Below are 27857 nucleotides of genomic sequence, written 5' to 3'. Positions count from 1 at the left end.
CCTCCACGATCTGAGGCGTTGCAAGGTTTCTGCAGCTCGCCTGGTTTTTTTTCACTGCCTCCGTGATCGGCCCACCTTTGATCAAGCGACGTCATCGTGTCACGACATGTCATACGGCGTCATGGTGACGCAATAAGGACGTCAGAATATTTCTAATCTGTGACGTCGTGATGACATCATAGATGAGCAGTATTGTGACTCATATTGTGATGTCATCATGGCATCACATGTCAAAATTCGTGACGTCATCATGACGTCATAGGGACGTCACGATTATTGCGGGGGGGGGGGGAACCCGTAATAATTTAGAGCACTTGGGGTTCTTTGCACGTACATCTAAGTACACGGATGTTCTTAACATTTCAAACTACATCGAAACTACATCGCATTCGTACTTAGAAACGCGACGGTGAGAAAATGGTTTGTGAAATGGTAATTCTTTCACAGGAAATTCCATGGCGCACGAATAATCCTTCTAACGGTCGGTGTCATGTGTTTTCGAAACTGAACCCTTTTTAATAATTTATTAGTCCTTTTTTTTTCACCCGGCATTGGCAGACAAACTCTCGTTCCGCATCCAAACTCGCACGTGACTTGCAGAATTTCAAGCAGCCGCCCCACTTTCGGTATACTGAAACCTATTTCTACGTGCTTTTGCGCCTTACTGCTTAAAGTGGATTGGCTCGTCTCTGCAAGCACTGCGCAGTTTTTTTCCTTGTTTAGCCCACCCAGCGCTGACTGAGTATAGTCTGAGGTCTCAGCAATTTCCCTGATGGCAAGTCTCCTCCAACCTCTTCTTACGTGCTTTAGAGCGATCGAAGGCGAGATTTATATATTTTCCTTTCTGTTTCTTTCGTAAAGACAAGCTTTGTAACCCTACGTACCGCGGCTGGCGTCGCTGCAAAAGTGGCGCTATGACACAGGACGCGTATGTTTGTGAAGCATTAAAGTTAATTTCAGTGCAGTTCCAAGCAATGGAGTGGCTCTGTGGTAGAACACCTGCTTGCCACGCGCAGTCGTCCTGGGTTCGATTCTCACTCGAAGCTAAGATTTTTTGTTTATTTTACTTGCATCTTTCTCGATATTTCGGTCACGCAAAAGATGATTTTTCGCTCACAGCCAATTACGCCGACACCGACACCGGAATTTCTTCGGAACGAGCTCTTTAACGCTGTCGCATTAAAATACACACACGAAAAGCTGGAATTGTATAAAAGCGATTGTGTAGCGTTCTCCATACATCCTCGCTATTCAGAAAAACCAAAGGAATAAGAAAACGTCGGCTAAGACTAGCATTTAATATGAACAACCTATGAGTTGTGTTTACGTGAGCGCAAATCTCTCAGTACTATACGTCTTTGTCGGCGACGACAGTCGCCTGTATAAACGTGTCCACAAATAGAACGAGGACTAAGCGCGCAAGAATTCGTCTCGCCACGCAAGACATGTGCTTCGGAATGTCTGTCGAGCCGCGAAGAATCTTCGCAGACCACCGCTCGCGCTCTTCTTATAATAAAACCCTCTTTCACACGTCAGCAGTAAAAACCGCGGAATCCTACACCCCGGCCGTCAACACAGACACACAGCAACTGTTTTTTTTTTACTTTTTATGCTCCCACGCGCCGAGGTAAATCGCTAGACGAGCTCCTGAGAATGACGATGAATGGGGGATTCGCGCGCGGTGTTGTGCGGTAAAGCCGTCGTCGCACCGCAAGTAAAGAACGGCCGTTTCTTTGTGTTTTTTTTCCTAGCGATAAAACCTGCAAACATGCGACGTCAGTGTAGTACGTACTATGCGACACCTTCACGCTCAGGGTTGCTTTTATTTATTGCCTCTTATCTCTCCCTAATCTTTGTACCGCCTCACGCAGCTGTACACTGTACAACGCATTCACGCGTATATCATTTTCTTTGTTGTGTTATCTTTCCGTAACTTTCCATTGCCTAGCGTAGCCCTATATACTGAGACTAGGCCTTCGTGCGTAGGATGTTCATTTTCTTTGGTCTGTTATCTTTCTCGCCCATCACGCTGGCTTATCAGTGGTGTGTGGGGCGCGTTAAAAGATGCAGCGTGGGATTTTTTTTCCGCGCGCCATATTCTCCGGCTGCCCCTCTTCTTCGCCCGCGTCTACCACCACCGTCTCGGCTGTGCATATTTCATCTAGCCACCGACCCGTGCTATGATACCAGCCCGAGAAGGATGCAAGCTGTTGGCATAATGCCGCTCGCGATGTGCGCATCTCGAAAAAGAAAAAAAGAATGCAGTGATGTGTCCCAGAAGAGTCATATGAACGCACCTGTCGCGCCATTTGCCGAGAGGCAAAATGAGGGGGGGGGGGTGGATTGCCGAGCTGAGTTATACAATATTCAGAGACCGTGGCAGTCAGTTTTGAGATGAGATACTGTAACTTTGTCTGCGCCCGCGGGCTGACTTGTTATTTTAATTCATGCTGTAGGGCCTCATTACTGTCCTACGTATGCCCCGCACGCCTCGGTGGAACAGTGGTTGCTGTGCTCGACTGCTGACCCGAAAGTTGCGGGTTCGATCCCGGCTGCGGCGGTCGCATTTCGATGGATGTGAAATGATGGCGGACCGTGCACTGTGCGATGTCAGTGCACGTTAAACCACAGCGGAGGGTCGAAAGTTCCGGAGCCCTCCATTACGGCGTGCCTCATAACCATGTCGTCGTTTTGGCAGGTAAAATTCCAGATGTTATTATTATTACTAGGTATGTCCTACGAAAATGGAATAAAACTGTCTGTAGGCCGCCTGTAAACTTCTCGTAGACGTCCCGTAGGTTCCGAAAGGTGCTACCGTGTTTATTGTGTGGGGATGCGAAATTGACGGGGACATTGCAAAGCACTGAGGATACTGAAAGCGAGCAAGACTTCTTTATTGTTCCTATAGCAAATTTTCATTCCTCCTATTCATATCTCCAATTTGTATGAGCTATAAGAACTACGGCGTGGAGACATCGCTCTGTTGATACAAGATATCTTCCTTTTGTTTTTTGTTTTTTCTTCTTCTAATCAGTTTCAAGTTGAGGATGACTTCAAGCAAAGCAAAAACCGTCAGACATTGAATGTCGGTTTGATCAAACAGAATGGATGTTTACCAGGGGCGTAGCCAAGGGGGGGGGGGGTTCAACCCCCCCCCCCCCGAAATTTTTCAGTTTTGCTTGCGTATATAGGCACGCACACATACAAACGCACGCACGAGCATACATAAAGTATGGTTGAACCCCCCCCCCCCCCCGAAAAAAATTTCTGGCTACGCCCCTGATGTTTACAATCAGGTACGCAGTTTAAACACAAGTTTAGCCGATGCCATGCTGAAGCTTCTGATTTGCAGAATAGTAGGGAGCTGGTGCAGTTGCTATGTATCCATAGTTTACGAGAGGATTGCGAATACACAGACATAAAAGACCGAGATTTTGTTGTGTCATCGGTATTACTTTTCCCTGTTTGCGCTACCAGCCTATGAATGCGGCTTGCATTGCGCAGCACGCAACTAAAATGAGACGGGCAACCGTGTACCAACGCTTGATTACTACAGGTGCATGCAAGGATGATGTAGTTCAACACTTCAGACATAGCCAAAAAAAAACAAGAGTGAAAGTGTTGTTTTAATATGGATATAAAAGAGGTGTCCTGTCACTGGCAGCTCCACTTGTAGCAAAGATATTTGTTTATTTTCTCGCCAACTGGGCCGTCAACGCCCAGCGGGGTATTTTGTGTTGCTGTCAGTCGTTTGCGCGTTAAAGCCTGACGCAGACTGAACTAGTCGAGGGACGAAACGTAGTTAAATCGGTGCTTGTAACGACGGGACAAAGGTAGCCAGTAACCAACAAGCCAATCTCGGTATCTTAACTGGTTACCCGCGGTATATTTTATTCGCGGCACATGTCCTTTTATTTTTATTCTTTAGTTACAAGTTCCACCCGCCACGGGGGCTTGAATGAAAAGGCGGATGTGGAGTAGCGCTGATTTAAACACAAGGTCGAAGGTTCGATTCCCGGCCGCACTCCGAGGAGGACGAGTGAGAAAAAAAGGACTGCAAGTGGCTGTTGTGATAGGTTGGCGCGTCGAATGGGGTATTAAGGGGAAAAATATAGTAAAAGGGAGGAAAGAAGGGGGAAAGGTGGGGGAGGTAACCGGGTTGTCTAGAGGTTGTCTTCGCGTCAACAGGGTGGAGGGTTCTTGTCTCAGCGCATGCGCTTAAGCAAAAGAAGAAAAAGAAATAAATGCGGCTGTACGACGGGAAGAGCAAGTTCACGTATTTAGCAAGTTCATATCTGTTTGTAATATAACACACACGCACGCACACACACACACACACACACACACACACACACACACACACACACACACACACACACACACACACAAACGCGCGCGCGCGCGCGCGCGCTCGCACACGATATAGAGAGGGAGAGAAAGCCAGGTAATTGATGGAAGCTTTCTAGTATATGAGCAGGAGAGGCAGCCTGTGCTTGAGCGATACGTGTAAAGTACCATATGAAGCCGAGAAAAAAATTATTGAACCCGTGTTATGGAGTCGTTCATGATGCTTAAATGTGTATTTAACAGGCGCGTATTGAGGCTGCATATTTAGTAAAGTCTGCATCTCACTTGTCTAAATTGGTCGAGCGTGTGGCTGTAGACGCTGGCGCCGTCCACAGCTGCTATCTCGTATTAGCGACAAGCTTCCGTTAATGCTTGGATTACAGCACAATCATTGCATGCGGTATAGCTATGTTTGATATCATTGCGACATCGGTCGCTGCATATATTTCGCAAAAAAAGGACGGCTGAAGTGGCTGACTGGCCGGTATAGACAAGTCTGATTCAAGGCTGTACAGAGTTCCTGCAAAATAAACCATGCACTTCTGAGAAGCGCTGTGTCCTATGTTCCTCGTGAGGGCTGTCCACGCGGCGATAGCCTATGGTTTCTTGGAAGGGGGATACTACTCCGAAGACGATGCTTAGACAATGCCCAAATAAAGATGTTTGTTCTGTCTGTCTTTCATGTGGTGTGTATCTGTTTTTAGCGCCCGGCACAGTTATTGCGATAAGACGTTAAAACCCGGAGCGGATGGAGTCTGGCGGATATGGCGATCATATCGTCCGCGCGCGTCGCTTGATGCGTCAGCGTTCGCGTCCTTGTCGCGAATCCACCGAGCACGCTAATGGCGCGCATGCCGGCGCCGTGTCATTCTTCTTCGCTCATGCTGGTCTCGCGTTTCGTTCCCGCGGGGTGCATATTTCATCGGCCCGCGCCACGTGCTGTCGCGGGGGAAAGGGCTGCTGGCAAAACAACGACGTAATTGATGCGCAAACATTGTCCCCGTAACTCTTTCTCGCTTTAGTCGGCGCTCGTTTTGATGCGGTTTGCTCTGGACGTGTAACTAACGCAGCCTGAACATGATAATTCTGGTCGTAGGTCACGCGTTGGCTCGGCATTACGCGTTATGTGCGCACGTTTGCACTGTTGTGTCGACGTCCCACGATGTGTAGCGTGTGTTTCCACACGACTTGCCATGTATCGCTTGTCGTTGGGGGTCGCCTTTACAAGCGTCTACTGTCTCTTTGTCGGCGTGAGCAACACGGTTGAGCTTGTAACCGTGACGAGACATCGGAACACAATTCATTCACAGACATTCTTCTGACGACGAAAGATGGACATTGTTTACCGCCTTAAGTTCACTGGACGGTAGAGCACTTCTAAAAAGAGACAGGGCGTGCAAACACGGACACAAGAAAGAGATCAGGACACCACAAACGCGTTTGTGGTGTCCTGATCTCTTTCTTGTGTCCGTGTTTGCACGCCCTGTCTCTTTTTAGAATGAATACGTACCAACTAGCTCAGCTCTCTGTTATTCTAAGATAGAGCACTGACTGAAGAAAAAAAAAGTCACACGCGGTCCCTTTTACATTTGCCTAAGACGACTCGAGGGCTAAAGCCAACTTCTTTTTCTCCTGACTCGATTGTATTGAACCCCCCCCCCACCCCCCACCGAAACCTTTCTGCATCTAACGTGAACTTGCACTGCCTCCAGGATTGGCCCATCTTTGACCAATGGACGATATTGGTTGATGACGTCATAGTTTGGCGTCATATAGTGATTCATCGTGTGACGCCATGACGACGTCGCAATATTCGATGATCTTTGACGTCATGATGACGTCATTACGAGACGTCATCGCTTGCCCAAAGGAGGTCACGCGGGTTCTTTCTACAGACTCGAACTGACACCGCAAAATTAATGAAGTCAGCTGCCGATTACGAGCGCAATTACCACCACCGGATACAAATATACTAAATTATACATGACTGATCAAACCCGCTATATGATAATTCAGGACTGGTGCAGTGAGTACGCTGTGCTGCGGCAAACTTGTATCCGATGTGCTGTGCTTGTAATTGACCGCTGGTACCCATCGCTTATAACGATGACTACACTGTTCAGACAACGATATTTCAAACCATATCATTAACAACTGCGGTGAAACCAAGGCGTTGAATACTGTAACTACAAGTTGTTAACTAAAACGGCTTTTTGTTTTTAAGATTGTAGGAGAGATAAAGATTTAAAGATTTAAAGAGCTTAGCAAAGGCAATACAGGAACTTCAGATGCACGCACGTTGTCCCTCGCTTACACCGACACCTATCACAACAACGTTGGAACTGTTCTTGCTTTGAGCTGGTCCAATGAGTAGCCTTTTTCGTACACTTGGCATCACTGCACGGAACTGCGGACGCCAGGTGTGGAGCTGCCACGCTTCCCATGAGTAATGGCGTGAGCCCACTAGTGGAAGCAAACCGAACAAAACGCGTCAGTAGAAAAGAAAAAAAAAGTGTGTGCGTGCTGATGACTTCAAGCGCAGGTGCCCCGGCCGTTCCGCGACTATACGTCATTTATCCAGGTAGGCCGCCTCATGAAGTCCGTTACCTGGCGGGGTACTTAACCCGGACATTTCTAACGCTCACTAAGCCTATCGGAATGGTAGATATCTCGATTTATTAGTTTCATTTTTCTCGTGTTCCCGTTTTTATGGATCCCTTATTGCGTGCAGATTAACATATAAAGCCTGTTTTTATTTCTTGAAGCAATATTTTTGTAGATTTGCCACTTTTATTGATAAAACAATCTGGGCTTTAATTTTTGCTTTTTATTCTTCGGCATAAACGATAAAGCACGTTCTTAAGGAAAAAGATGAAGAACTTCCGCTCGAACACTTACTTCCGGTTTTTCGAATATTCAGGAAACGTGTTTAAAAAAATAACATTCGTACGAAATCGGTGCTTTGGTTCAAGTTAAGTAAACTTAAGCTCCGATATCATACGCATCTAATATAGCTCTTAAGATAAATGCCAATTAATTGTCAGGATAGTTAATGAGAGTTAATCGAATTAACTCGTTGAAGAGCAGACGCTTTTCTTGCGAGCAGCTCGGATAGTTGCGGCACCTGCCGGAGCAGATATCAACCACGCGCTTGTTTCTACGTGGCTTCCGAGATCCGCTTCGGCAGTTCGACGTTAGTCAAAGAGAGAGAGAGAGAAACATTTTAATGAAAATCTTGAGATGTCTGCCTGGCTATTCGCCTGACATGCTACTCCAGGTGCTGGGTGACGATTATGATATATACACTGATAAACGCATAACACACACAGCCACACACACGTACACTATACTGCTTATAAAGTATCGTTCAGGCTCGTGGCCCGCAAGAAAGTCAACACTGCTTTCGTGGCACATAGCGCACAGGCGCCGCTTTGCCATGGGCCCAAACACGTCGCAATCCTAAGCACGAGCTCCGCTGAAGATGCAAGGCCGCCTTCAGAGACTGTCTCTCTGATGCGTATCGCTTGCATTCACAAAGAACATGATTCAGATCTTCTTGGACGTTACATTGGACCATTGGTGAGTCCGACAGCTTAATCTTGTTCCTGAAGGAGTTGGTGTATGTGACGTTTATTCAGATGCAGTGCAAGCATGTTTCCTCGTGTCTGTTTAGGTCTCGCGGTATATCGAAGTAACACGATGGATCGATCTTGTAAAAGAGGTCCATACTGGCGACTAGCATCTGTCCAGAAGGACCGTTGGAGGCGCCAAGCGTGTGCCGATACGAGTGTCGCGGCATCTTTTCTCGAGAAAGGTATCTCGATGATTTCTCTCCACACTCTAAGAAAAAAAAGAGTCAAAAGAGGGTCATGGAACCGTGACTCTCTTCGGGCGTCCATGTGACCCCTTTTGGAAGGTACAGGCAGAGAAAAAGAGTTAGCAGTTCGGAAGGAGTCACTGGACGCCCCTGAAGCGCGTTTCGATTGGCTTCCGTCATGAAAGAGCCGCCGTTTACGGCATACATATCGCGCGCTTGCCCTTTGGCGCCGTTGTGGCGCGTTGCTCGCCAACGGAGACGGGCTTGGCGCCGGGGTGACGCGCCGCTTCTGCCTTCTCTCTTAGTCATCTCAGTGTCTCAGTCGTCTCAGCGTGGTCTCAGTCTCCTCGTCTATGCTATTGGAATGCGTTGCGTTGGTTGCGCGGGTTGCGTGTCTTGGAAGTTTCATCAGTTCATGTTCATGCGCGTTTTCGGTGGTGTTGACGCCGGCTCCGCGCACGAAGTGACGTTTGCAGGGCGGAATATTCATGGAGCTGCGGATACGGACAACGGGCGCCAGTTAGCGGTGAGTGTACTGCTTTCGTAGGCACTAATTATACAGCTTTAGCTGGGCGTCTGCAGCAGCTCTGCGGAAGTTATCTGCCAGCCATTTCCAACAGCAGCCCGTGTCCGCGGGGCTAGTGCGGATGCCCAACTAAAGCTGTCGTTAACGAGTTGCCACCGTTATGCGCGTTGCTGTACAAGCTCCCATAAAGTGAGCGATGCAAACAATTATCAAGGGTCATTTCTTGCTGATCGCACGTTGTGTCTGCACTACTGAAGGTGCAGGATGTCGTTTTGAGATGCACTTTAGTCTACTTCATAATACCATTTCCATCGACCTTGACTGTGCTGCGTGCTTCCGCGCGTGGGAACGTGAAAAAAAAAAAAAGTCTGTGTACAGAAATAACGCTCAGACGCAATATATATTGGTTTTTGTTGGCTTAAAGACGGTAGCTTGAGGTGCAGATATAGTACGGTGGCTTCCAGAACGTATGCGGTAGTCATTCAAGTTGGACACGCCTCGCCGGTAAGGCGAAAATGCTAGACTTTCGACGGCGCCCGTTGTTGCGGCCGTCACCGTGCACTTTTTTTCCTTCGTTTCTGTTTGCTGTTTTCATGGTTTGCCAACATCTGCGATGACGCTATAACGGAATCAAGTGAGTGTACGTGATTTTGGGAGTTATGTGTGCTAATTCTAGCATATGACATGTCTGATCTCGACGTAGACGGCGTCCGCACGCGCTGGGTGTCGTTCGGGCCCTCGTACTCGCATGTGTTTATCTGAGTATGGGTTACGTTTGTAAAACATGCGGTCAGTAACCGCTCACGGCGTGCCCCTGACTGCCGGAGGATGTGTTTGGGTGTCGGGGTAAGCCGGCGCAAAACCGTGTTTATTCTGAAACCAAATTTTGAAGCGATTTCTCAGAAAAAAAAGTTTTAATTCGTGTATAGCCAGTGCCTATTGCGAGACGAGGTTCCCGCTGCCTTTTACGTGAAAATTTGTTTTCGTTCCTTCATTGTGTCTATGTGAACCACTTATTTTGTAGGTTTTGCAAACCATTACTGCAATTTCATTTTCTCATCATAATATCACGTTCTGCTTTTCAGATACCGTTGTTCATGGTGCTCACGCTGAACAGGAGCGACAACCTAGCAAGCCACAAGTCTGAGACCTCCAGCCGTCACCACTTTTTGATTTATTCTTAATCATAAGGAATAAAGATTGAAACATGATGCCTATTTCTGCAGATTATTTTGCACTATATGACACTATGCACATCAGTCACACATTTTAGTTGGCTATACTCATAGAAGCATGTAAATGAGGAATACCCAAACTTCTTAATTGGAAATCAAATACCATCTTTTCGCGCTTTCTATATAACTTTGCTGGAAAATATGTGTTGTTTTGACGAGTTTTATTAAAATAATGCTAAAACTGAACTATTACCTTTTTGCAGTCGCTGGGCAGAACGACAAGTATTATTGGACATGCTTAAAATGAATCCTCCACTATTTTCAACAGTAGTCGCGCAAAAGTAGAGCAAGGGTCAAGTGAGTAGCTTAAAATACACGTGGAGTCGCCTGACGCTTCTGTGTGGGTCACTTGACCCCCGTAGGAGTGTTACCGGCAAGAGTCGTCTGACTCCCTAAAAGTGGTAACGTGATCCTCCCGATCAGAGTCTTTGCACTCTTTCTAGAGGGTCAGGGGACTCTCCTAGAGCGAGCCGACCCTGACCCACCAAGAGAGTCACCATGACTATATAAAGAGAGTCCTATACGTGGCAAGTCAGAACTCTCCGAAAAGAGTCACGCATACTCTTTTTTTTCTTAGAGTGCAGGCATCATGTCCAGCTTTGGCTGCGTCATCAGCCTGGACGTTGCCTTGTATTCCACAGTGGGCAGATATCCACTGCAGAGCAATGCGGTGATGGAGGTCGCAGGCTTTGTTGCATAAATATTTGATGTCCATGACGAGTTGGTTCTACGTGCGTGGAGACTTCAGAGACTGCAGCGCCGCTCTTCAGTCGGTCAAGATGACCCAAGACTCAGCTGTCTGGTCTACGATGTAATTAAAAGCAGCCCGTAGCGCCGCCAGTTCAGTGGCTGTAGATGAAGTACGGTGACAAAGAGTGGTAGAAATGGTGACATTGGCAGATGGAATCCAGACACCAATTGCAGGTGACGTAGGTGTAACAGAGCCATCAGTGTAAATATGACGGTGAGCACTTGTTATTCTTGGTATTCTTTGTGTTAATTTCGACTATCGTCGGCTCCTGCGACGATAGTCAACACAAAGAATACATCAGAGAACACGCACACCGACGTTCGAATGTCGCTTAAAGATCACGGGCGCCTCCAATTCTTAAAATATTTTTTGTTCGTGTCTGCGATGCTCAGAGCGATTAATTAATTAAAGTGACTGCCTCAATCTGACAGCGTATGATCCTGGTTCAAGCGTGATTTGTAGCAGCGAGCAGGGTACCGTGGAATCCAGTGATATCATTCGTGCTAATATGCTCTTAGGCGGAGATTTAATCGATCAAACGAAGCCTGCCTTTTTTCCCCAATGTCTGCTTTTTATCGACGTCATATCATTTATGCTTCATGTTTTCTGAGCATATTTTTTTAATATACCACGCGCGTCGGTTTTTGTTTCGTGTTTGTATGGGCCGATGTCTGGAAAAAACGGCGTTTTTCCTTAATGAAAATTTGCGACGTCGAGCTAATAATTTTTAGTTTTCGCACTAATTAGCTCTGTCATGGATCCAATTACAGCACACTTTGTCATATCAAAATTAAGACCGAATACAGTGAAATAGCGTCTGTGGAGGGCAAGTGCTAAGAGGGACACCTGCTAAAAGCGTTAAAAATCACAGTGAAGAACATAACATTTATTCTGATGTTTCGGTCGGGGACCGCCCTTTTTCAAAGATGATAGGGCAGTCCCTGGTCGAAACGTCATATATATATATATATATATATATATATATATATATATATATATATATATATATATATATATATATATATATATATATATATATCCCAGAAGTGCGCTTGTGTGTGTGTGTGGCGTTAGAAGCAAACGCAACGTGAAAAGATTCGCGCGAATTCTGGCAACCTGTTCTGGGATTCTGTTCCGGGCTCTCCATTGTAAGCGAATGTCTTCGTGTCATTTGTCCCCCTATTTGTGTATAGTACACCGTTGGAGCCCGGATGTGATTTTCGACGTACCGCAGGAGACGATTTATATTTGTTACGTACGTCTGCTGAGACGAGAGGAATGCGAGGACACTATGTACTGTATACTGCATGATCTATACGAGATGGAGCCAGACGTGTATAGCTAGGCTTCTAGTAGAAGGTTCTCGATTGAGACGGACTGCGCGCGAGAGGCTAAGGCTCAAGAAAGATTGGCAAGGCCAGCTACTATATACATACCGTAGACGAAGAAGGGTTAAGGGGAGTGGGATGCACGCAAATAACCGCGGCCTTGCCCGGAAATAGACGTCGTGGACGCACTTCCGGCTCGCGGCTGTCGCGGAGAGTGTAGCGAGCAGACGGCAGTCGCGCAGAGCAGACGACAAAATGGCAGAAAAGACGACGAAACCGGAACGTAATACATCTGCACCGTCTGCAGTATAACGTCATTGAAACTCCTCTCTCCACTAAGCCTCTCCCTTTCATCATTTTTTTTCGGTGGCCATGCAGAGACGACAGCTGACAGCTGGAGGGTCATTTGAATACAACTGTCCTTTTTTTAGACGGGAGCTCACAGAGCAGTTTCTTGCGGGTGTTACAACTCGCTTGTCATGGACGACAATCAACTGTGGTGCGTGTAGGTGTCGTATCAGTCGCGCCAAAATATGCAAGAGTGGATTTGATACAGGATGTGTGACGTCAGCGGACGGAGGGTGTCGTAGTTGCCTCATGTGTAGACGTCACGCATACGGTTCAGAGCTCGGCGGAAGGCGTGGGCCGGGGTTTCACGCTTGGATCACGACCGCTCGATATATCTCGCAAGTAGCTGACGTAACGCTTCTGCCTTTTCTATGCACTGTCTCTCTCTCTTAATGAGCGAACTGCTTTTAGGGGCAAGGAGCCAGCAATGCGTTTACGGATTTAGCGACAATGCGTCTGAAAGGGGAATTAATGTCGTAACGTGGTCGTGACGTTGAAGAAGGTAGCAAGAAGACTGGGAAATACGAAACTCTTTACTCGGGTGAACTTGTGCCCGGAAAATGAAAGCTCACGGTACAAGCCATGCCCGTTGTGCACTGATAGCGGCGGGAACAGTCGTCGTCCGTCAAGTAATATTATCTGCGATTACGTCGGCATTTATACATGCGGCATCGGACATTCGTGTATTATCGTTGGTGGCCGCGCTAGTTCCAGAATAAACTCAACCGTTCGAGTTAGCGCGCCCAAGCCTATCAGAAGATTTTATAACAATCTGAAAGGTTCTGAGACATTTTGGCGCGGCTTGCGAAAGTCAGTGGCCGGTTACATAGAAACACAAAAAGGAGCGCGCGTGCTGATATAAAAAAAAGTCACAGTTTCACCGCAACGGTAAAGCAATGAATGCGATAGCAACAATTTAGAATGCCACATGAAGAACGGCAAGCAGCTTGATACTTGCAGTGTGCCGCTCGAACGCAAAGGACTCGCGAAAAGAACACTCAGGTATACACAGGATGAGCGCGAACTAACAACTGTTACGGTTGTTACTTCTGCGTGTTTGAGCAGCGCGCTACAACCCAACGCTCTTAGATTTTTAGATGCGAAGCATCTCTTGATCGGGGGTATGTCCCGCGGCATGGTAGTCCGCACTCACACTACGCATGCGCAGCTCTCCTCCTTCCCTCTCCCCAACAGCTGCGCGTTACTCTCTCCACTTCTCTCCCAGCACCTGCTTGCGCTTCTGCGTTCTCGCTTCTGCTCTCGCGGCGCATGCACTACTCTCCTCCTCTACTCTCCTCTCCTTCAAGCCGTAGAGCGCTGCGCGCGTTCAGTCCAGCGCTTGCTTCGGTTGACTCCTCGGAAATGCGGGCTCGACATGCCGAAATTCTCTCCTGCGCAACGCCGCGATGAGCGCCAGCGCATGTGCGTCCCCTCCCCCTCTCTCTCTCCTCTCCTACGCTGCCCCCCTCTCGCGTGCCTGTAGATTGCGTTCCCCGTTCGCCCTGTGAGAATTAACAGCCAGGCTAGAGGGAACACACAACGCGCGTAGTGTTCCTCTTCGCGTTCCACGACGCGAGGTCGGTAGCATGCCCAGCGAACGCCAACGGAACGCGATCGTGCAAGTGCTCCGGCTTCGCATCGCCTCATGGTCCCCTTTAACGGGAAATGGTGTGATTTTTTTTTGTTTCTTGAAAACTGCCGCTCGTGGAGTGACCCCTCCGTGTCTCCTGCAGCACGGTGGTGTTCTATTCTTTGTTTACTTGACGTTCCATATCGTGAGTCCATGGGTACAGAAATGGGCCACGTCTTAGCGCGCGTCTCAAGGGCAGCTTTCAAATAAGAAAAATGTAGGAGCCTTGCTTTAAAGCGCGCCATTCGGTCAATCTCTTGGGTGATACTGCACACGCTGAAGCACCTCCGAGCTCTACCTACCGTTAGCATTAAATGCTGTATATAAATAGCTCGCCGTTGTTATGCTGAACACCTGGTGGCGCGTGGCCGGGTTGTTTAAAGCGGCGCGCTGTGGAGCGAGGAGTCGCAGGTTTGAATCCCGATGGCGCGTTTCGGAAATTTTTTTCTTCTCACGACATGACGGCGACGGCGATGGCGACGGCAAAATCCAGCCGAGAGTGTACATATAATTGCTATCGCAGTAAAAGATTGGAGGCGACCCTAATATTTGACTTAGGTGTCTGCTAGTGGTAATCGCACATCGCCGTTCTGTGTGCCTGGTGTGTACCTTGGGTTAACTTCGAGCGTCGTCGCGCTGGCGAAGCGGATCTCAGACGCCGCGTAGATGCGGATCTCGGACGCCACGTGCTCACAAGCCAATCGTCTGTTGTTTCAATGGAGTCATTCAAATAATATTCAGTAATTATCTCGACAGTTAATTGGCCCTTATCTTAAGTAACCTTATGCTCTGATATGTGTACCCAGTATAACACCTAATTTGAACCAGACTCGTAGATTTCGTACCAGTTTTGTCCTTTGAAACACGTCTTCTGCATATTCGGAAAAGCGGAAGGAAGTGTTCGACAGGAAGTGCTTGGAAGAGGAAAAAAGGCTGTCTCTCGGTACTCGTGCCACATAAACACCCGTGCACATATATGTGAGTACACGGGTGTTTTAAACTTTAAAGGGACACTAAAGGGAAACAATGAATCGGTGTAGATCGATAAATTGTTCTCTGAGAACTCTAATGTTGTTAATTTCGCCATCATAGGTTTATTAATAGAGGAGAAAATCAAGTTCAAAGTTTTATTTTTAAATTTCGCGTCGAAATCTTCCTGCGTGACGTCACGTATTTCAGAGAGTATTTATCGTATTTTGGTGCCATTGGCTCAACAAAATTACCCCAAACTTGGTATGTTAAGTCTGTGGCCCGCTCAGAGGACAACGTACTTCATTTTCACCGATTAGGAACTACGTAGTCCCTTGTAGGCGCCGTCAGAACATGTGACGTCACCACGAATGGTGCGGAAACTTCAAGGTGGCGTCGCCACCCACATTTTGTTTTTGCGCGTTTTAACGTTTACTAAGCGTCTTCTCGCAGCAAGCGTGGTGTTTTTGGTATCGTGAAAGAGCACTTTACTAATATGAGAAAAATCGTTTCGCTCTTTAGCGTCCCTCTAAAGATCCTAGTGCTCCTGTAAAGCCTGCTCTACCTGTAGGATTGCGTGCCTTGCGAACAAGCCAAGTAGGCGCCACAAACGTTCGAGGATATTTGATGCTCCTCTACTGTCTGGCAAGACTGCGTACATTGCTATAAGACTGGCCTGCAGTCCACGCAGGGAAGATAGTTGGCCAGCCTCGAACGGTTGAGCTATGCACTACATTAAACAATTGTCAGAAAGACAAAAAAATAGAGTACGTTAATAATATAAGCAAAATCGTTTTGCTCTTTACTGTCCCTTTGAAAAACTTGCAGTTCGTCGAAATTAATCTGTTGTCCGCTATTACGCGTCCCTCATGATCATATGGTGGTTATCGCACTTCAGACCCAAGAATTTCATTTTGGCTTCTCTTCGCACTGGAATATACTGGTTTGCCTTCAGCTCCAGCCTTCTTTTTTTTGTATATCTGTTTCGGACGCATTCATATGTAATACAACGCTGCTACTGCTGCTGCTGTTCGTAATGATGCTACCATAAGTTCCACTGATTCCTCGTAATGCACTGCGACGATCTTTAACTACTCCCGTTCTTGCTATTCCCATTCGTCTTGCTTTTACTCCTACTAATCCTATTTTAACTGTAACATACGGCTACTTATTGCTCGAGCTCCTGCTGCTACTACCACTAATTACTACGTCTGCTGATAGTAATGCTGTTGTAATCGCGTGTGAAGATGTTTATTTCCTGAAATTCGTAGCAGCAATAGGGCCGATTGTGAGAGCAGGGCACTGATTCCGGACACGATCGGTGATCCCGACGCATGCGCAGGTGAGGACGACGCAGCAGCGTTATTCTTCGCTACACACCTTTGTTATTAGCACTGTTGCTACTACTGCCAACTTCGTTATGCACTACTACTGCTACTACTAAAACAACAACAACAACAACAACTACTACTACTACTACTACTACTACTACTACTACTACTACTACTACTACTACTACTGCTACTACTACTACTACTACTACTACTACTACTACTACTACTACTACTACTACTACTACTACTACTACTACACTTTAGGATTTTCTACCGTTGCTACTACAACTGCTGCTACTGCTACAACAGCTGCTACTACTACTACCACTGCTACTGCTGCTACTACTACTGCTCTCAGGATTACTACCGGTGCGCCTACTACTACAATTTCTACTACTGCTGCTGCTGGTGCCACTACTACTGTTTACAACCACTACTACTGCTACTACTACCACGGTTACTATAACCACTGCAATTACTCCTCCTCCTCTTACTACTACTACTGTAACACTTGAAGGTACTGCCATTGCTAGCAATGCTACTACTAGTATTACTACTACTGCCGCTACTGCAATTGCCACTATACTACTGCTTACAACCACTGCTACTGCGACTACTACCACGCTTACTAGAACCACTATGATTACTACTACTACTACAACTACCATCATCACCACCATCGGCACCACCACTTCAACATCTACACTACAACTCAGGAGAAGCATTTCCGGCGGTCACGTTTAACGACGAGTACACAATGCAGCGGCTATAGGAACGCAGACGTAGACAAAACAATTTGAACCCGTAGTGGCATCGTCTCAAGGCCGCCAGGCGCTCCGAATCCCTGCTAGGAAAATTAAAAGCCCTCGCGTCGCCTGATGTACCGTTGCCGTCGAGCATTACTACTACTACTACTACTACTACTACTACTACTACTACTACTACTACTACTACTACCACTACTACTACTACTGCTGCTGGTGCCGCTGCTGCGACTACTGCAATTACCACCACTGCTACTACTATTACCACGCTTACTACAACCACTACTATTATTCGTCTTGCTGCAGCGGCTGTTGCTGCTTCTACTACCGCTACTACTACTACTATTACTACCACCACCACCTCAACGTGCGCACTACAATTCAGGACAAGTATTTCAGGCGGTCATGTACACAATGCAGCAGCTGAAGGAACCCAGACATAGACAAAACAACTTGATCCCGTAGTAGCATCGTCTCAAGGCCGCCACGCTCTCCGACTCTCCGGTAGACAAATTAAACGGCCCTCGCATCGCCTGATATACCGTTGCCGTTGAGGAGCAAGGCGTCGAGCCTCGTACCGCGGTGGCGGACACGGGACGGTGGCCGTGGCCCCCTCTCGGAAAAGCGGCACACGCAAGTCGGGGAGGGAGGCGCGCCCGGGTCCCGACCGCGGGCCCGATTTAGACCCGCCGACGGGGGGTGCTCCGGTCACGTGCCCGCATTCCTCGCCGTGACGTCACCAGATCGCGGGCGCGAAAATTTTTAGCTCCGTCCTGTTTTTAGAAGAGCGCTGCGAAGGCACGCGCACGGCAGACCGTTGTCATCCTCTTCCTCCTCGCCCTCTATTTACGTAGAGAAAAGGGTCCCCTTTGCTTTCCCTCTCTCTCTCTTTCACCGAGAGCCGTGAGCGTTTCACCGTCTCTCTCTCTCTCTTTCACTTGTGAAAGAGGGAAAGAGATAGAGAGGGAGGGATTTGCATCTTACGGTCTTGCTCCTCGCCCTGTATTTACGTAGAGAGCCTTTCCTCTCCTTCTCTCCATCTTTCACTGAAGGCCGTAGGACGTCTCACCCTATCCCTCTCCCTTTCACGCTTGTGAGAGAGTGAAGGAGACAGAGAGATACATTTTAAGGCATTCCTTTCGGAGAGAAGAGCTGTTTCTCTTATCCTTACTTCTTTTTCCACCCTTTCCGCGAGGATAACGGAGCTACAGCCTCAGTCGAGTCTTCATTTGCCTCGTGTTGTTTGGGGGAGAGACCCGAACCTCTTCGGATCCGAAAACCTCGCTGTTTCACCCTCTTCCTCCGTTATCGGCCCCTCTGAGCCGAGTTCTTGACTTGAGCTGCATCGACCAAGAACAAAACAATAAAAGAAACAAAGCAAACAACAGTAAAGAAGGGCTTCCCGCCAGTCGTCGATGCCAACCAGGACCGCACCGCAGTTTTCGTTTAAGCGGCCGCGGCGCGGTTCCCTTCATGTGCAAGCGGGCCGGGCCCAGCCAGTAAGTTGTTGTAACTCATCCATCGTCTCGCATTTTTGTACGCCCACTCTTCGGTCGCGAGCCGACGTGCATGCGCCGTGTCGATATTCGAAGCAGGGATACGCTTTTATTGCTTCAAGAGCCGAGCCACCAGTACCACCTCGCCGGACGTGAGTTCAAAGCGGCGCAGTACTGTCGTCCATGCAGTGTTCGTGAAAACTACGTGGTTCCATTCGCAACGGAGATTGTTTGCTGCGAAGTTCTGGTGGCCACCAACGGAATCGGCCGGCGGCCTGCTAGCCATCCTTGCGCACGAAGACTTGTTGCTGTGAGGTATCGCTAACCACAAGCCAGATCGAGCGAGCCCTGAGTTGACAGTTGTCATCGCGAGCCCTATCATACTCTACGCTGTCGCCGACCATAGCGCGTCGGATTGATCAACCCGACGCGACGCCTCCGATTCGACTTGCTGCGTCTGGTGCTGGTGCGTGAGCGATCCTGCGTATCGAAAGTGAGTTACCCTCAAAAGCGTCAGTTATCCTGCGTATAGTTGTTATCCTCAACAACAAGTGATGTAACTTTGTTTTCGCGGTTGGGTGTTCTCTATTTTTTTATGGGTGTGAAGCCATCCGTCACGAGTTCTTCACTCAACTCAGCCCCGAAGTTGCAAAAGTTTGCCCCGTGATTGAAAACTCCCTTGAATATCGCAAGCTGGAGGAAACATTCATCTTCACTTAAAGCCGCTGTCGAATGGGACAGTCAAGCATACACCTAACGGAAACTGCGTTTGCGAAGTGTTGCCAAAGCTCTTACGACGGCATATTTTGAACGCTCTCTTGTTGACATCGTAGAGGCCTGTTGTTGCGACAGTGGTACAGCGGGTGTAACAAACAAGAGGTAGCGGAAGTGATTAGTGCTGTTTCCAGGAACGTTACCTCGGTGCTTTGTTCCGCAACCTGGCAACGTGAGCAGTTCGCTGTTGCCGAGATAGCAAGTGCGACGTTTCGGATATCAGCGTGTTCGTCCTCAGCTGACAGTCCACTTATTTAAGGAATGACGTTTGCACTTGCCTGAACACGCCCCCCGTCGCATCGCGTTGTCTTCTGGTTTCCTCGGGGTAACTTTAACGAGCACATTACATCACACTCCGTTTTTTTTTAATAATTTGGTTCACAAAAGTGCTGGCCCCTGCGGCTGACGGCTCATCGAGCTAAAACTAACGCTTGACTCCAGTAACAGAGAAGTTTTTTTTATTCACAAAATGCTTGATTCAAACAGCAGGGAACTTGCTTGATTCCCAAAACACTTGACTCCTGCACTAGCGAAGTTGATTGATCGCCATTACGTTTGATTTGGGCATCAGCGCGAAGTTGTCGTCTCCTCATTGGACAACACAAAAGCGTCGTCTGCATTCGCGACGCCTTTGCCTCCTCTCCACTGCACCGAACAGTTCGTGAGTCAGTGTGCCGTGTGCAAGGGAAGCCACTACGGTGTCTTGCGTCGACTTGAAATCCGTCCAAGAAGCCTCCTACTCCTCTTGTGCGCGTCTTCGTAATCCGTGTCACGGTCACTGGATTTCGCCCGTCCAGGTTACGGAGTGCGCAGCATCGCCGCGGTGTTGCAGTAGCGGTCGGCCTGCTCAGTGTTGTGTGACCTAAAGTGGTGCTGCCTTTGGATAACGTCTCTGGCATTGGTGTGCGACCGAGCGTTTGCTAACGAGATTCGGTGGACGAAGTATTGCGCTTTCGTTCCGGTCAAGGTGGGTGGCCGCTTCTGTAGAACTGACCTTTTCCTGTGTGGAATGTTTGTTTTACGCGAACGTGCTGTCGTCTACCGTTCTAGTAGCTCTATTCGCTGCAACTATTTTTATACTATCATTATTCGGGATGGGAAAGTAGTGCCGTAGATGCACAAGAGGCGTACTCTTAACCCGTTGATGTCAGTAAGTGTACTTTAGCTACAGTACACGGTAAAGTGTACTGTAGCCGCCACGGAGGCTTAGCGGTTTGCTGTGTCGCGCAGCTGCGCACGAGGACGCGGGTTCGACTCCCGGCCGCGGTGTCCGCATTATCGATGTGGGCGAAATGCAAAAAAAAAAAAACACCCGTGTACTGAGATTTAGGTGCACGTTAAATGACCGGAACCGGTCGCATTTAATCCCGAGTCCACAATACGGCATGCCGCGAAATCATAACGTGATCTTGAGAATGAAAACGTCAAGATTCTGTGCGTGTTATTTTTTTCCGCTTACGGGCGTTATCAGATTACGAGCCCTATATATAAGAGTCAGACTATTCTATTCTCGCTCAAGGCAGTTAAAGAGTGCCGCTACGTCTCGTTTTAAGCTGTCAGTAACGGCACGCGAACACTGTAGCGTTGCGTCATCGGGTGAACGCCCGTAAACAACGCATTCTATTCCCAGCACTGTAATCTCGTTTGTGCCGCGGTTCGTCAACATCACGTTGTGTTTACACTTTTGTCAACGTTCTTAGTTCACGCAGTCTGGTCAAATCATTTTTTTTTATCGAATTAAATTTTAGTTCAACTTTTGTGGAAACCATCTCGTCGGTGACTAATGGAAAAAAGCGTACAAGCAAACGAGTGGGCTGCGTACAGTATCTACAATGTTATTTTGTACGCTTCGGTTCTTTACGTTCGCGTTACCTTTCTTTTTTTCTTCCTTCGTAATGAAGCGCTTGATCTAATAAAGGTGGTTTCCCGAATACAATGCTAAACATATGTGGAAACGTGTCGGAAGGAAAACAATGATCGTTTAGTTGGAATTGTCACGTTGCGGTGATAACACGGGTATCACGGTTAGTGACGTATTTGCGTGTTATTCACAAATTTGTGCGATGACACATAAACAAGATGGCCGCCGGAAGCCAGTCTCAGCTGGACTCTTCAATTCGTGCTCTCTTATTCACTGTCGACTTACGACAATACGTTATGCTAAATGTAACTTATCCAGTCGTTCTTGCTTGTTTTGAATAACAAGTAGTAACCTAATTAGCGTACACGTAATACAAGGCTTCCTGTGGCACTATTAAATTAGCGGATAAAACTGCAGACAATTGTCTTTACCCTCACCATGACGTCAGCTTATCCGAAGCCTTAGAGGAATGCTTCATGAGGAAGCCTTTCCGCTAATGTTTTATCGAACTAAAGGAAGCAAATAAGCATTTCGTTATATCTTGTCCGTGCTCATTCATGAAGCTACAGCGCGGCAATATTTCGTTCACGTTCGGTTATAAGACAACTGTATCAAACTTTCATTTCTAACGAGTCGAAACATAACGGAGTCAACACTTCATGCGCGTGCACGTAAACCTCATTTTATTTATTTATTTTTATTTATTTATTTATTTATTTATTTATTTATTTATTTATTTATTTATTTATTTATTTATTTATTTATTTATTTATTTATTTATTTATTTATTTATTTATTTATTTATTTATCAATTAAGTGCGTGCTTTACCATAAGGCATTACAGAAGGGAGAGCACAGTGCATATAGCCAAGCACGCAAAAGTAGATTCATAAAGCGTGGAAAAAAAATCGTCATTTGAAAATATAACCAGTGTCAGGTGGCACAGTGTTCCAATCTTTTATAGTGCGAACAAAGAAATAGTAGTGGAAAGCTTCGCCCTTAAAAGGAAATTCACGTATTTTTAATTGGTGAGCTCGCGTTCGAGAAACATAGGTGGTTGGTTGATAATACAACTGGCTGATTACATCCGTGTTAGAGTGATTAATGCTTTGTAAAATAGTGTTGAATTATTAATGAACATATCCCATAGTCACGATATATGTAAGTGCACAAAAAGAAATTATATGTACGGACTCTATCCGCTATATGTACTGGACTATGTCCTTAGAATCTGCTCGTGCTTTATACGCCACATATTGTATATGTACATAGTGCTTCTGATTATTTTTTTAATTTCTTATTCTTTTCTTGTTCCTAATGTTCTTGTTCCTAAATTCCGCATTCGTTGGGGAACACAGTGCCACAGTACGTCTTTTTTTCTTATTTTAATTTTAATGCTTTATAGGAGAGGTTGGTGCCTTTATGGCGGCACCGGTTACTACTACTCGCATATCATACGAAACAAAAAGGGCAATGAATATGTCGTGTACGGTTGAACACAAGGTGTGCAAACACACTATATGATTATTTGTATGTTTATTTCTTTCGGTAGTTATTTGTCTGTATATTTTGAATTACTTACACGGTGCGCTAATTCTGGCGACAAGCCTGACTTCAGCGGCTTCGCGACAACCGTAAAATGTTGAATAAGGGAATCGGTCCGATTCTTGAAGTGGGATACTTTGAATCTATTATACAGGCGGACAACTTTTCTTGGCACTGAAGGGAAAGCTACGGGGCGGAGCGTCTGCACATGTACTGCTACGCTGAGTAGTCCGGTTAGGCGCGCGTCTCGTAACGCCGTAGAGTGTGATGGCTAGCGTTGCATTTCGACGCAAACGCTGCTCAGCGTCTAAGGTACGGGTAAAAGGCGCGACTTTTTCACGCACGCAAAAATGCAAAGTGACAACGTATAAAGTAACAGAAATGCAAATATCTCGCTTGTGTGCGCTGCGTTCCGTCTCAAAAAGCTACATGTAGAAAATGAAGGAGTATTTTATACACCTCACGCAGAAAATACATTGTGGGACTACATTCATTAGCGGTAGGATACGTGCATTGTGGCTCTGTAGCCTTCGCTTCATTGCCAAGAAAAGTTGTCCGCGAGTATAGCAGCTCACATTAAAATGTGGGGGTGTCGCTCTTCACACGTAATATGAGTTATAAAAGCACATTTTTTGAAAGTTTGACGTACGAACTATGAAACTGTTCTATGCGGTACGCGCGGGTATTTCGTAACGTGTCTGGTATGCGATAGTGTGGCATTTTTCTTGCCTGCCTCGGTGGTACGGAGGTGCTCTGAGGCTGACCCGAAGGTCGCGGGTTCGATCCCTTCCGCAGCGGCTGCATTTCGATGGAGGCGAAATGCTAGAGGACCGTATACCGTGAGATGTCTGTACACGTTAAAAGAACGCCAGATGATCGAAATTTTCGGAGCCCTCTGTAACGTCGTGCCTCGTAATGATATCGTGGTTTTGATACGTAAAACGCCAGAGAATGTTATTATTATTAAAATAAGTTACCTCAAGAGTTCTGTTCGGTTACTTTAAAAAAGCAGTTGAAAAAGTTATTCTTTGATTTGTGAAATCGCGGTTGTTATAGACTACTTCTAGGTCAAAATTATTGGGTGTGAACAAGCATTTGTATCTATGAGTTGTCAGTTTGCTATCAAAAAAAATATGTCACCGTCTAACCATACCACTGTAACCTGCTCTACCGGGCCTAGTCACACGCCTTCGTGGAGCTTAGACAGGCCCGTTTCTGTTTACTATTTCTGGATGTGTATAATAAATTATTATTATTATTATTATTATTATTATTATTATTATTATTATTATTATTATTATTATTATGTCTGCCACAACTTGAGTATGCGTCCGTGATATGGAATGGCATTGCTCAATCCAGCGCTAACACCATTGAACGAGTCCAGAAAAAATTCCTTAGCATATATAACCATCGCTTTGCTAGAAATGACTGGATCTCGTTCAAATACTGCTGAATTATTATCACTGCCATCACGTCACTGCCGACGAAATCGCTCTGATTTCTTATTTCTTTACAAGCTAGTCCACGGTATCATATCCTGCCCTGTACTTCTCAATTGTGTAAATTTTCGAATTCCGCTTAAGTTAACTAGAGAGAACAGACCGTTTCATGTACCCGCCTGCTTCTTCCCACACTCTACCGTTCACAGAATACAAAGTCTCTATAATGTTAATTTTCTTGATCTTGACGTTTTTCATAGCCCACAATCATTGTTTTTATCCGAGCTTTGCACTGTTTTGACATAGTGTGGCACAATGTACAAAGTCTACCCTTGTCAGTCTTTCCACATAGTTGTATATATGCAATCTAATTTTTTATTCCCCGTCAATATTTCTCGTGTTGTCTTATTGTACTCCTCCCCTTTTGTGTTCATTTCTCTTTGTCTACGTGTTCTTGCTCTTTTTATTTCTGAAAACTGTCTGTATTGTATTGTTTATTTTTATTGTTTTTTTGCGTGCGCCTGCACAAAGACCTTACGGTTGTTCCTGGGCACGTTAAATAAATGATTGATTGATTCATTAGTACTATTATTATTATTATTATTATTATTATTATTATTATTATTATTATTTTATATTTATTTTATTTTATTATTATTATTACTATTGTGTGGGTCGCATGGGCTACGTGCGATTTAAAAGTGATTATAAGGGTCTTCTCTGCGCAACCACTCTTAAACCGCAGTTAATCCGCCATAGCTCAGTGGCAGGGGGGCTGATCATCAGTGTTAGAGCGTAAGGCCGCGCGGCGTCTTACACCCTTGGCCTCTGCTGCGTGCTTTGATGACCTGCATTCCGTTCCCAAACCGTACACGCCGGTGGCGTGGGGAGACCAGGGGCACGGCACTGGGTCAATGCCGCGCAACATGCTGCTGACGTAAGCCAGCTGCCAGTTCACCGGCTCAAAAGACACGCGACTACTTTGCCGCCCCGAAAGTGCAGCAAGGCTCCAGAGCATCCCGTACGCGAAATAAATTGCCGTGAATCTTACTATGAGAAACAGTCGCGCATGAGAAGCATTAGGTGCTGAATTTTATCCGACAGTCGCCAACGATAGTCAACATTTAGCCAGCTCTAGTATGTGCGCAAGGCACGACGGCTACTATGTGTTTGCAATCGGTGTGTACACATACAGTGTGTACAGTACGGTCCACTGTTAAAGGGAACACTCGCATTAGCAACTTTCATTTCGTTGGCCCCCAACCGGCTAGCGGATGCGGAAATATTGTTCGTGCACGTTAATAATCTATCATAAGGGTTCGTAATTGTCAGCCATCAGTAGTGTTATCCAAATCTAAGCCACTAGGCTTTTGCAGGAGAGTGAAATCCGGACATTCCCGAAACGCAAGTGTTCCCTTTAGCAGCGGACCCGTCCGTACAAAAAGAAGAGAGGTGAAACGCAATTCGATACAATACTAAAGTAGCAAATATTACTCGACATTACTCAGCACTACAGGAGTGCGCCTAACTGGGCTGGCCACTAGATCATTAAGACAGGAACGAGCACTGCTAGAGCGCACTGTCTGTCGTAGTGTGACCGTCCCGCGTTTATCGCTGTTTGTTCCCGCCTTAAGGGGAGATGCTACTCGAGAAAAAAAAAGTTTCCCTAATGTGTAACGTAGGGCAATGAAATTTTAGCTGTTTACGTAGTTGTTATTCTAAATATGTAATCAGTTTTATAGAAAGTTGCATAGTTTTCGTTTTGTACCATGGCAATGTATAAAATATGGCTCTTTTTGGACACACTTCTTGTGTCGCTAAACTTTCATGGTATGGGACATTATTGGCTTATATTGCTCCACTTTAACTGTAGAATGCAAATAACTAACTAGAAAGTGTATATAAGACATTTTAATAAACAAGAAAAATGATATGAGAAGTCTTAAAATGGTCAACCAATACTAATTGCTTACATTAAGTTCGTAGTAATTATATAATTGATATCAGGTTTTGAGAGCCATTATTGCACTTTTCACGTGTTAAGGAATGTCTGGGAAAATTTCTGTTCCTATCTGCTCATCAATAGTGCCAAATACATGATGTCCAAACTCAACAAGTTGCCCAAAATGGCATCTTGAGAAAAAATGCATTTTAAATGTAGAAATGAAAGCTCATCTATGGGGCAAAGATTTACTTTTTAAAATTGTTTCTTCCATCATGAGAGCTTGCGAATCACAGTTACTTTGAGCATGTGGCTTTGGTGAACGCCTCGTGCGAAATGCAAGGACAAGCAGCCAGGTGACATTTTCCAGGCGACTCTAGACAAAGGGCTTGTGGGATACGGGGTGGGGGAAGGACGGATCCCAACATAAAACAAAACGATGTTTGTTAACGTGATAGCAGCAGCAGGGCAAGCATGCCGATGCTGCGCTTCGGAAGGTTAGAGAAACAAACATGAAACCAAGCTTGGTAGCTTGGGTTATATAGCCAGCGGTGGTGACGTAAGCCTCCGGTGAAACTGCGTGGCGCTGTCTTTTATCGGAAGCGTGTTGCAGCAGGTAGCTGTGTCACGCCGGGCTAATCAGTGACGAGACGGAGGCTGCGTAGGTCTGTGCGCAGTGGTCGCCACATCACCCCCCCCCCCCCCCGCGGAGTGCAGAGCCTGTAGAAATCTGGGAGGCGTACCAGACGTCCAGAGCGTGTCGTGAAAGGAGCGGGCTGCGACGTCGGTGGCTATGGACGGACGCCAGTTGAAAGGGTGGCGCTGCCAGGTTCGTTCGCCGCGATGTACGCGGGCTTGAGTCGGTCCTGTCCTGGTCGGTAACACGGAGTGGCGAACCGGTGCTCAATTTTTTCCTGGGGGTCGGGGCTGAGAGTGGCGTAGAGGACGGGTGTAGAAACCTAGTGGATTTTCCGAGCCGTTCCGCTGACGGGCGGCGCTGCGGAGAGACGCTTCAGGAGGGCCGAGTGGATCCGCGAAAAAGCGGTTGCACCGGGCGCGCTTGTGTACGTGGGCGCTTTCAAGGGCTTCTCCGCGGCTGGTGGCGCCGTTGTAGTAGGCGCCTGTGGCTGGTGGTGTACCGTCGCCGACGTCATGGGCGCCGAGACATACACGGGGAGATGTTGCGGCGGCGCCGGATGCAACACCGTCGTGGTGGTCATGACGGGATGGTGGTGGTCCTGCGCCAATATCTGCGGCTGGGTGAACGTCGGTACCTACACCAGGGACTGGCGCTGGTCTGTCTGGAACGCACCCAGCGTGGGCTGGGCCAGCATGGTCTGCACGTGCAGCATGGCCTGTAGCTGTTGTAGTGTCAGGGGCTGTCCTGGGACTATGGCAAACGAGGGGGGCGGCATCATGCGCGGCGGCGCCAGAATGATGTTGGGCCTTGGCCCCAGATTCTGCGGGATGACCAGGGTTGGGGTGCCAGGTGTGACCTTGTGGTGGTCCGTCCGGGGAGACTGGGACCGGGTGGTCGCGGTCGGTGCGGGCGTCATCTTGTTTGCGCTGCCGCTCGACAGCCTGAGAAGGATCTGCGGTCGGGGCAGTCTGATGTTCGAAACCAACCAGCGTGGTCGGGACAGTCTGAGGTGGCTCGTTTAGGGTGACATTCGTGGTGCCAGCGAAAACGTGACAGGCAGCGCTGGTTTGGGTGTCGCACCCAGGATCAGTAGGCGCTGATGCAGTCA

At 47.1% G+C, this 27857-nt stretch overlaps 1 protein-coding gene across 3 annotated transcripts in view; it reads left to right on the top strand.

The window, feature by feature from the left end:
• The window catches only part of LOC119405177 (receptor-type tyrosine-protein phosphatase kappa), a 190352-nt gene that overhangs the window by 56224 nt on the left and 106271 nt on the right, over positions 1-27857 (top strand). Inside the window, exon 1 of one of the 3 annotated variants that reach the window (XM_037671990.2) lies at positions 19653-20286. The exons of 1 other annotated variant lie outside the window; for it this stretch is intronic. The gene's annotated coding sequence lies outside the window, so the exon portion shown is untranslated. Of the gene's footprint in view, positions 1-19652; positions 20287-27857 lie in introns of those variants that run through there. One more of the 3 variants, XM_049419227.1, reaches the window with a different exon arrangement.

This window comes from Rhipicephalus sanguineus, chromosome 9 (assembly GCF_013339695.2).
Source record: "Rhipicephalus sanguineus isolate Rsan-2018 chromosome 9, BIME_Rsan_1.4, whole genome shotgun sequence".
NCBI lineage: Eukaryota > Metazoa > Arthropoda > Arachnida > Ixodida > Ixodidae > Rhipicephalus > Rhipicephalus sanguineus.
Note: the sequence above shows the minus strand (reverse complement) of the source record. Positions and strands in the feature narration are given on the sequence as shown.